General features: G+C 36.7%; 1 protein-coding gene across 1 annotated transcript in view; it reads right to left on the bottom strand.

Moving 5' to 3' along the window:
• Positions 1-9,468, bottom strand: part of Rp1 (RP1 axonemal microtubule associated) — a 285,043-nt gene that overhangs the window by 63,165 nt on the left and 212,410 nt on the right. The window lies entirely within an intron of this gene.

Raw genomic sequence — 9,468 nt, forward strand, 5'->3', positions numbered from 1 at the left:
ATATATATACCAGACCTGGTTATATTCTTTTTCCCTTCTCTTTGGACCATGATAAACCCTTGAGTAGTGACTTCAGAGCTGGGTAACTTTGAAATTAAAGTGAAGAGACTATACAGAAAGCTAATTTGCATGTTTAATATAAGGTGTTCCTTAGGTTTGTTACAGTCTCACTTCAACGCATTTGACTTATGCTCCAAAGTAACTGTAATTCGATAGTAATAGTACAGCAAATTATGATGAATAGCTTTACTTGTGTGTTTAAGTCATGTTCACATGCTTAAATATGCATATCAGAATTTAAGCAACTGTTGAAATGTATGAATGTCTCCTTAACATACTGATTACAAAGCACTTCAAAAAAAATAAAATGCTTATTTTATATAAGAGATAAAAATGATCTAAACATCACCATTATAATAGGAAAGAATCCTGGCTTTGACTTTGTATCTACCTTTGCCAGTGAATTTTATATATTTTCATATTATTAAATATCATCCTTTCATTTCAGCTTGATGAATTACCTTTAGTATTCTTTGGAAGACAGATCTAATGGTTATAAAACTCTTCAGGTTTTGTTTGGGAAGTCTTTATCTCTTCATTTCTTTTTTTTTTTTTTTTTTGAGACAGGGTCTCACTATGTAGTTGAGACTGATCTGGTATCGAACTCACAATGATCCTCCTGCCTCAGCCTCCCAAGTGCTGGGATTACAGGCGTGCGCCACCACGCCCGGCCTACTTCTTCACTTCTAAAGACAAGTTTTCGGAGTATAGTATTCCTGGTTAGTAGTTTGCTCTTTTAGTACTTTAAATACATACTACTCCATCCTAGGCTGTAAAGTTTCTACCTAGAAAGCTGTTGATTATCTTATGGAAACTATCTCTTTCTGCTTTCAAAATTTTCTCTCTTTGAATTTTGACAATTATAATAATTATGTTTCAGTACTTAACTTTTCAATTGACTTTTGGGTCTCATGAATATGGCTACCCACTATTCCCTCCAAATTTAGGAAGTTTACAAGTGATTATTTCTTTAAATAGACTGTCTTCAAATTTTTATTTTTGTCTTTTCTTGATATTTCAAAAATTCATATGTCATTTCACTTGATGGTGTGCCAAAAGTTGAGTAGGCTTTCTTCACTCTGTTCTCTTCCTTTTTCTATTTTCATCTCTGTCTGGATATTTTCAAATGACCTTTAGTTCACTGATTTCTCTGCCTGATTTGACTATTTTCCTGAAGTTCACTAAATTTCTTTGAGAGCATTATTCTTAATTCGTTGTTGGTTCATAGATCTCCATTTCTTAGGATCAGTTTTTTGGCACTCTATTAAGCTCCTTCAGTGGTATATTGCTTCATACTATGTGTAATCTTTGCATCACTGAATTAGTGTCAATGTAGTTGAGGGAGCAGTCACTTCTGGCCTTTAAAGGTTGACTGTGGCAGGGAAAAAAAAAAACCTAACTTCAGTTTCTAGTAGCATCATTAGGTATATAGGGCTTGTTCTCAGGATCTCTCATTCAGCCAGCCTTTCTCTGTGCTCTGAGACTAAGTGAGGATGCTAACTGTGTTATACCCAGTCTGTTGACTGGGCTCTGTGGTCAGACAGGACTGTTGATTGTGCTCTCTAGCCAGGCAGGGCTACTAGGCAGATTCTGTGGTCAGGTAGGATCACTGAATGTGTTCCTACTTGCCACTGTTTTGGCAGGGTCACAGGCTATATTCACAATCAAATACTGCATCTAGTTGGACTCATGATAAGGCAGAGCTGCAGGATTGGTTCTACAGTCACCTCTGGCTGGGTGGGACCCTAGGCTGAGCTCCCAGGCCAGGCAGCGCTGCTGACTGACCTCCACGTTCAGGGGGAGCCACAGGCTGGGTTCTGTACTGGATATGGCTATGAGCTGGGCTCTGTGATTCATTGGGGCTACAGCTGTACCTCCTAGTTAAGCTATCACTCTGGTGATTCTCTGTTCATGTGGAGCTTCTGGCCATATTTCATAGTCAATCAGGTTTGATACTGGGTTCCCAAGTTGGAAATATCTAAAGATTGTGCCTGTAGTTAAGCAGGGCTGCAAGCTGTGCTCTACAGTTGTGTGGGGCATTGGCTGGATGCCCTACCTCCATGAGACCATAGTTAGTGCTCTGTAGTCAGGGAGAGCTGTGGATTGGGTTTCATGTTTATGCATAGCCATAGACTAGTGTCCATGACCAGGCAGAGTTGCTGGCCTGGCTCCTTGGTTAGGCTTGGCTCCAGGCTTACGTCACAGCAGCATGGGGTTCTAGCTTTGCCCCCTTCCCTGGCAGAGCCAAAGGCTGGTATTGTGACTGGACTTAGCCCTTGTCCAGTTTTCTTGGTGAGGCAGGGTTGCAGGCTATAGTCCACAGTTGGAGACAATCACTGCTTAGCTCTCTGCTCTGGTAAGGCTATGGGTTGGGCTCCATGGCCAGGCCAGACCACTGACTGCAGAGCATAGCCAGACAGAACCATAGACCATTCCCTAGCCAGACAGTGCCAAGAGTTTAGCTCCATGGGTGAGCAGAAATGCTGATTGAATTTTGATTGGGTGATGACAGTGCCAGCAGGGATAATACTGTGGCCAAAATCTGTGTGCTAGTCACTTTGAGCTATGCCTGCCTTCCTTTGTTGCTGGTTGACTCCAGGTAATCAAATGCTGCCAAGCCCCTAGGATTCTCACATTTTGTGAAATGAGAAAAAATTGGGCCTCTCACAAAATACCCCTGAATAATGAGAGAGCTGAATGTCTGCATCGAGCTCTCTTCCACTTGGAGAAACTATTGGCCATGGGAAACCTTTGGGTATGGAGCTGTGCTAGTCTGAGAGTAGGAGACCACAGTCCAAGTGAAATTGCTTCCCTTGCCCTTATAATGGTTATTTTTAAGGCTTTGTGCTTCAAAGGGATGCTTCAACATCATTCCCAGGTTCTGGAATTCTCTCAGATGCATTCTTGTCTGTGCATAGCTGCTAGTTGGTCTTTCTCTGAAGAGTACTAAGGTCTGGAGCTTCCTACTCTGCCATCTTTCTAAAGTCACTTGCACTGATTTCCAACTTTGTTCTTTAGTAAAGAGGAATAATTCCATTGACTCTTCTTGATAGGAATTCATAAGTAAAAATTGGGTTATCCAAATATAGAAAAAGACATTTAAGAATATTTTAACTTATGTGACTGAAGGTAAAGATCAAGTTAAATTGTTCTTAGGATCTGCCATCCACAAGCAAGTCACTTATGTCTGTGGGACACTGCTTAGTGCTGAAATTTCCAAACTGTTGAATGAAGTCAATGTAAAATATGACCAAACTCCAAGCTTTAACTCTACTAATAAAAATGAAAAGAGAAAAAGATAAGGGAGAGAGAAAATAAGAAAAAAGATATACAATAAGGTTCAAATAGTATAATCAGGAGTGTGAAATAGGAAGAAAATGGCTAAAGTGGAAGTAGGAAGGGAGGGGAAAGAAAATAAGGGAAAAGAAAAAAATGAAAAAACGGAAATAAAGACTTTATAAATAGGGAAGGGTGAAGAGGGTGAAGGGAGGGCAGGGGTATGGGGGAAAAACAAGAACCAAGATATATCATGTAAAGATACAAGATCCCAATGATAAATGTAACTGTATTGTTTGCTTTAAGTGTTCTAATAAACTTAATGGGGAAAAAAGACACAAAGAAGAAAGTCAAAGAGTTGTGCCCAAATCAAAATGGCATACTGACATCCATTTAGCTAATAGCTAATAATTTGTAGGTACACTTGGACAGTTAATCTTTAAACATTGAAAAGCCTAAGATAAATGTTCCTGATAGTACCTGTATACTCAGTGCTCACTGGTGTGCTAACCCAGCCATCGTAGTCTTGGTTCCCTCTGTTCCTTCTTCTTACTTCAGCCTCCATTCGTTTCTACACAGACCCTCCCTATGCCAGCAATAGCCACCTACTAACCATCTGCCAAGCCTGCCTTCCTGCCTTCATTCATCTGAAAATCATCCTAAATTCAATTCATAGGCAGTATCGTAAAAGTTAGTCTCTATATTATAAAAAGGATGTTTTATATTTTATATGAAGTCTGTTTTAACTCTTAATATTCACAATAATATTATAGGTATTCTTGTACCCATTTTAAAAAGAATGAAGTTAAAGCTTAGAAAGGTTAAATGGTTTATCCATATTTCCTCATATAGTAAAGAATAGAGTGGGAACTCAAATACAGGTCTTCTAATTGCTGTTGACACAATTGTTTTTTAAAAGGCTACAATGTATTATTTAGTCTATTCTAAGGAATGCAAGGCATATTCAAATGATTATGCAAGTGCCCTTTGAGCTCATAATAAATATTAAACCTGTTTATCTACAAAATTAACTGACTTCACAAAGTAACAAACAAGATACAAGAAACTACTATTAGGAGTGAATAGCATAGGTTCTAACTTTTTACAAGCAACAGAGTAATATTTAGTGTTGCAAAAATGCATTAAAAACAGCTAAATCACTGGGTGGGCTTATTAGTAAATAATAAATATGTAAGATACACAGGATATCTTTATGATGCCTCCAGGTAAGAGTGATCCAAAGGAAAATTTAACAATGAATTCCCCAAGAGAAAGCAGTAGATGTTAAATAAACAAGTCACTTTTATTAAATTTTCATATTTTTAACAGATTTTTTTGAGTCCATGTCAGCTAGTGGATAAAATTCAGGAGTTACCAATGGAATGAGGTCCAACCTATGATCTGTTGGTATTCCTCTATTCCTGTTTGCTTTAAACTTTCTGCCATAATGGACTTTTTGGTCTCGTGTTTGCCTTGATTTTCTAATGATGTCTTATTTCCTTCAGTCTGGTGGTAAGTGACATTTCGATTGTACATATAGGGCTGGCTCTATAGTCTTTACAGGACAAATATTAAAATTACTAGCTAGCCATTGATACCATTTTTCAAATCTCTTCTTTTTTGAGGGGGTACCAGGGATGGAACTCAGGACCCTGCACTTGCGAGGCAGGTGGCAGCACCTTGCAAACCTCTTTGATCGCAAATCCTCTTCTACTCTCTGCCCAGTCCTATAATCAATTTCACTATCATTGGGTCAGGTTATAGATGATCCACATCATAGCATACTATATGAGCCAGATATATGAAAGGATTTTCCACTGTCCTATCAGTGAAGAGATAGTGAATGTCTCAACAACCACCTGGCTGGTGCCTTAATTATTCAAGGATTTGATTGCATGATGTAGTGTAGGATAAAAGACAAATTTTACATTGAGTCCATTCTTATTAATCTTCTATGATTACAAAAATCACAGATATAAATGGAGACTTTAATAGAGGAAGAGAAATTTGAATTAAAAGGAAGAAAGTAAGGTAAAGACAAAAATAGGTAAAACAGGACTTCTGAGACGGAAGATGAGTCCCATCATAAATCCATTCCTCCAAAAAAGCAATAACAGATATTACTGAAATAAGATGTCCTAGAACTTTGCAAACAAACAAAAGTTTTGCAACAACCTGAGGAACATTTACTCAATGAAACTACAAACCTTCATAAGAACAACAGTTCCTGCATTGTAATGATCTACTCTCTACACCACCCCATAAATCCATAACATGCCTGAAAATCAGTGATCCCACAACCACAGCAGCTGTGAAAACCAACAGCAAAGTGACCCATACCTAGACATAACACAGGCAAGCTATTGAAAGCCAAAAACAAGGACAGCACCTGTAAGCAACAAAAGATAAACACACAAGGTACCCTCAATAAGTGACATCTCATCAGAAACTATTAAGTCCAAAAAGCATGACATCCTCCAAGTACTGAAAGAAAAAATTGTCAACCAAGAACTTTATATATAAATTAAGACATTCTCAGATAAAAACAGAATTCACTACTGACAGATCAATAAGAAATACTAAAAGAAATCCTTCAGTCTGACTTGAAAGGACATTAGAAAGTAACTCAAGTCTATACTATCAAGAAAATTAAGAGCCTACAAAATGACAAAAAAAGATTTGTAATTATATATATAATAGATTCATTTCCTATATATATTTAAAACATTTAGACTCATTAATACAAAGATAAATGCAATTACATGAGCAAAGGATGTCAACAGATATTTATCCACTAAACATATGCAAATGCCCAAGATGCTCAAAATCATTAATCATTAGAGAAATGTGTATCAAAACTACAATATGCTGGTGTACTGGTGTATGACTATAATTCCAGCACTCTGGGAGGCTGAGGCAAAAAGATCTCAAGTTCAAGTCTAGCCTGGACATATAGAGAGACTTTGTCTCAAAATAAAAATTGTACAGCAAGGTTGCAGATGTAGCTCAGAATTCTCTGTGCTAAATCCTCAGTATAGCAAAACAAAACAAATAAAACAACAATATCAAAATAACACACACACACACACACACACACACACCCCAAACAAAAACACAATTAAATACCACTTCACACCTACTAGGGTGGCTTTATTATCAAGAGACAGACAATAAATAATAATGATGTGGAAAAAGAGCTAACCTTGTGCAATACTGATAGAAAATATAAAGTAAGGCAGCCACTTTGGAAAAGTTTGGTACTTCCTGCAAATATTAAACATACAGTTACAATATGATTCAACAATGCTAATCCTAGGAATATAATCAAAAGAAATTATAACTGTCTTAGTTACTATCTTCATTGTGGGGCAAAATATTCAACACCTACAACTTAGGGGAAAAGTTTATTTTGGCTCACAGTTCGTAGATGTTTCAGTCCATAGTCTGGTAGACCAAAGGCAGGACAGCATGGGAGAAGGGGAGAGCAGAGGAGCAGCTGGTCAAATCATGGTGTCCAAGAAGCAGAGAGAAAGACTAAAAGAGAGCTAAGGAGGGAGATAACTCTAAGTGACCCACCTCTTCCAACCAGGCTCTAGCTCCTACTAGCAAGACTGCATAATCCAATTAACTTTCAAAAGCCCCATCTCTGAGCACATGAGGGTCTTGGGGGACATCTACATATAAGTCACAACAATAACATGTCTGCACAAAAACTTGGACACAGATATTTGTAGCAGCATTATTCATGATAGCTAAAGAGTAAAAATGACCAAAATGTCTATCCACTGCCCAATTAATAAATTGTGATGTATCTATAAGGTGGAATACTATTTAGCCAGAAAACTAATGAAGTACTGATACATACTCCACAGGAATTGATCTTAAAAACATTATACTAAGTAAAATTTAAATACAAAAGACCCTCTGTACCATTAAACCACTTATATAAAATGTTCAGAACAGGCACATTTATAAAGACGGAAAGTAGATTACTAGTTTCCTAAAACCGGGAAACAGGTATTTAGAAAATTACTGCTAGGAAAATGAATGCATATTGAGGTCATGCTCAAATGAAATACATAAGTAACACATGTGCAAACACCAAATAGTTTCTCTGGTGTGAAAAACTAAAAGTGTAAATAAGATCCTAATGGTATAATTGACGATGTGAAATAGGAAGAAAAGGGCTAAAGGAGTAGGGGAAGTGGGAAAGGGAGGGGAAAGGAAATAAGGGACAAGAAAAAATATGAAAAAACAAAAGAAATGGAAATAAAGTTTTTGTAAATAGGGAAGGGAGGAGGGGGTGAAGGGAGGGCAGGGACAAGGGGAAAAAATGAGAACCAAGACCTGTCATGTAAAGGTACAAGATCCCAGTAATGAATGTAACTGTACTATATACCTAAAATATACCAATAAACACAATGAGAAAAAAAAAGAAAAAGAAAATTACTGCTAATGGGTACAAGCTTGGGGGTGTGTGTGAAAATGTTCTAAAATTAGAAAGTAGTGATTTTTGTCCAAAGCTGTGACTATACTAAACATCATGAACTGTATGCTTTAAATGTGTGAATATTATGGCATGTGAACTACATTTCAATAAAACTCTTATAACAAAACAAAACCAGCTAAAGTAACTTCAATAAAATCACAGTCATGTACTATAACTTGCAGGAGATTTGAGAAATTTTAACTAGAAGACATTAAATATTATGTGTGGCAGAAAAAGGTTATGATTTGTTGTGTAGTAAAGACGAATAACAGCTAAACTTTGCCAACTGCTTACTATGGCAGCAATATTAGTGACAGGCACTGTGCTGTATAAAGCAGATAGCTTAAAAAATTGCCAATGGATCAAAGTAATCTTATTTCTTGGAATCCATCAAAATAAAACAAGACAGCATTGATTTAAAAAAAAAGAAAGTTAAAAGTATATTCATTGCAGTATTATTTATAATTGTAAAAACCTAGAAGCCATTTAAATATTCAACAGTGCCCAAGTATTCCATTTTTCTATGGCATATTACTCAGTATTTAATCAATGAAAGTTATAATTAAGGAGTCTACAGAGCTTCTTTCATAAGTAGTAATATATGTGGAAGTGTATGCTACAAAGTTGCATTATGTATTATGATATTAGTAGCAGCTATTTAGCATTTCAGACATTGCAAAAAATTAATCCATTAAATCCTCACAATAGTCCTTGGAAAAAAAGGTTATTGGGAAACTGAGGCACAGATAAGTTAAGTAATATGCCCAGAATATTAAGCTCATAAGTGGCAAATTTTACATTTAAATATTGGTCATTTGATAACTTAGATCACAACTTTACCATAAACTGTACCTCCTGTCTACCTTACCTTCACGTTCATCATTTACCTGTTATAATCAAAATATATGGTGAATGTTTAAATTAAAAGAACATTTACTATAATAAAAGACACGCTGCCTGTAATCAGACCTAACGTATTACTCTCCCTCATTTCCTCCAAACTTAGCCCATTGTTCTTGGCACTTGGTGAAGCCATTCTGGAAGACATCCTTCATGAGTGCTTAGCTGCTTGGTCATGGCTGCTTCAATGTCCTGAATCACACAAGATGTTTACAACCATTTATATAAAATAAAAGCAGTACAGTATGTCCACATCCACCTTGTTCACTGCATTTGGGCACTGTGTGACTTCTTGCTCTTTCCTAAAGTCAAAATGACCAAGAAAAGTAAATATTTTAACCTGAGGAACTATGACAGCACAGCTAAAGATACAAAAGATGACATCCAGAACTGCTTCAGAAAGTGGCAAGAATAATGGGATAAATATATTCAAAACAAGGGGAAGGGGAAATATTCTGCAGAGGATTAATTGGAATATTTTTTTGTTTTGTTTTGTTTTGGGGGAGTACTGGAGATTGAACTCAGGCCCTTGCGCTTGTGAGGCAGGTAATGAAACCACTGAGCTAAATCCCCAGCCTTGGAAAGTGCCTTTTACCATAATAAAGTTTTAAAAAATTTTAACACTCATGTATAACTGGTGCTTGTGTAAAACATTTTTACGGTTAAGACTGGGACTCCTTTAGCCCTTTTCTTCCTATTTCACATTGTCAATTATCTCATTAGGATCTTATGTACTATTATAG

Source organism: Fukomys damarensis, unplaced genomic scaffold (genome assembly GCF_012274545.1).
Source record: "Fukomys damarensis isolate Sample0158 unplaced genomic scaffold, DMR_v1.0_HiC HiC_scaffold_5, whole genome shotgun sequence".
NCBI classification, from domain to species: domain Eukaryota; kingdom Metazoa; phylum Chordata; class Mammalia; order Rodentia; family Bathyergidae; genus Fukomys; species Fukomys damarensis.